The 2,042-nt window shown below is 52.3% G+C and overlaps 1 protein-coding gene across 1 annotated transcript in view; it reads right to left on the bottom strand.

The window, feature by feature from the left end:
- The window catches only part of LOC103397242 (uncharacterized), a 17,727-nt gene that overhangs the window by 1,406 nt on the left and 14,279 nt on the right, over positions 1 to 2,042 (bottom strand). The gene's annotated exons all lie outside the window — the stretch shown is intronic.

Below are 2,042 nucleotides of genomic sequence, written 5' to 3'. Positions count from 1 at the left end.
CACCTCCCCCCCCCCCCCCCCCCCCCCCCTCACCCCTCGCCACACACCTCATGTGTATTGATGCAGGTTCCACATCACGTTCATACATCTGTATGACTTTTTAATTGTTTGTTGCAGGATGTAGCCGTCACGTGTGACGGTGGACGAGGTGCAGGCGGTGATTTGTGTGAAGTGAAATGAGTGTTTAGCGAGTCACCGTCCCGCCCCATGACTTTCGTCTGCCAAACACCGTCTTTATTGATTCCAAACAGTCTGCCGCTCCAGTCCTAATGCACAGAGAGAGGCGGAGGTGGAGGGTTGGGCTGCAGAAAGCAGAGGAATTGTTGGGGAAAATGAGAGAGAAGTCCAAATTGCATTTCTTTCCTGTGCACCTTGGTTCTGAGGCCTCGTCTGTTTCCTTCCTCGCGTTCTGTGTCCTCCCCTCACATCTCCTTCTCACTGCTTTCCCCAATAGGACGGGGGAAGAATAAGCAGATGGAAGAGGCAGGGATAAAGAGACAAAGGGGGGAAGAATGTTGGAGTTCAAACTGAGAGGGGAAGGGAAATAAGGTGGAGATGAGAGGATGCAGACTTGGCAGGAGGATGAGGGGGACGGGGGAGTGATGAACTCATCTAAAGCCACTCTGCATTGTTAATAAGCAGCAGACTGTGGAGCTACTCACCAGCTAGTCACTCCAAATAACGAGAGAGAACGAGACGAAGGATGAGGGGATGAAAAGACAACCAGACTCATTATCCTGCGACCGGTTTTCATCACTGTCCCGTCAGTAATCTCCCATCCTCCCCCCTTCTTTCCTTTGCCTCCCCTCCGTCCTCAAACAGTCCGCAGCTCTGTTTGAGGTGACAGATGAAGACCAATTAGGCTAAATGTTTCGTTAACTTGAAGGTTGATTCCCTGCCATCTTCCTGAGCCTACACTGATAATCCTGTTGGCCGTGGAAATTACTCACCGCTCACAGGCAGCCAGCACCCCACACGCGTGGGTGGGGGGGGGGGGGGGGTTTAGGACTGTAGTTGGTGATTTGTCTGAGCCCTCTCCAAACAGAGGGAGAGTCGTTAGCTGAGAACTTGTGTTGAAGTTTCTCAGAATACTGTCGTTTAGCTTTCCTCACCTCCTTGCTAAACCTGTATTATTTTCTCTTTGTCACCTCTCCTGAACGTCTCTTTCTTGAGCCTCCTTAGCCGTTTGAGTTTTGCTGTGAACTAGGGTTTGTCGTTGTTGTAGCTCACCCTAGTTCATGATAGTATACAGATGTCTTCACAGAAGCTGATGTAGGAGGTCACAGCCTTTGTGTACGGTTCCAGGCTTTTGGTAGCCATGCTGAACACATCCCAATCAGTACAATCAAAGCACGCCCGAAGTTCGTCAATGGCTCCACTGGACCAATTTTGATGTCCTCACTACGGGTCCTCACTACGGGTTTGTATCGTTTCAGTTTCTACCTGTAGGAAGGAATCAGATGGACCATGGTGGGGTCTGAGTGACCCACTGCAGCCTGAGAAACAGCATAATAGGCATTTTGAATTGTGGTGTAACACTGAACCAGTGTGTTCCCCTCCCTAGTCGGGCACTTAATAAACTGTATATACTTTGAGACCTCTCCTTGAATCGCAACCTTAACGTGGTGGAGGGGTTTGAGTATCCGAATGAACCTAGGAGCTATGTTGTCGGGGGCTTAACGCCAAGGCAAGGTCCTAGGCGACGGATCAGACAAATAGTGGTTCAACCCCCCCCCTTGATGAAGAAAAACACATCAAAGAGGTTCACGTCGCCCGGATTGGCGTCACCGGGGCCCCACTCTGGAGTCAGGCCCGGGGTTGGTGGCCTGGTGGTCCTTGCTCACGGGACTCGGCCGGGCTCAGCCCGAACAAGCGACGTGAGTCCGCTTTCCAGTGGGCCCACCACCCGCAGGAAGGTCCACAAGGGGCCGGTGCCTTGTGATTTGGGTGGCGGTTGTGGGCAGAGACCACGATGGCCCAATCCCTGGACAACCACTCTAGCTATGGGGACATGGAATGTCACCTCGCTGGGGGGAAAGGAG

This window comes from Cynoglossus semilaevis, chromosome W (assembly GCF_000523025.1).
Source record: "Cynoglossus semilaevis isolate Cse_v1.0 chromosome W, Cse_v1.0, whole genome shotgun sequence".
Taxonomy (NCBI): domain Eukaryota; kingdom Metazoa; phylum Chordata; class Actinopteri; order Pleuronectiformes; family Cynoglossidae; genus Cynoglossus; species Cynoglossus semilaevis.
This window is presented reverse-complemented; position numbering and strand designations above follow the sequence as displayed.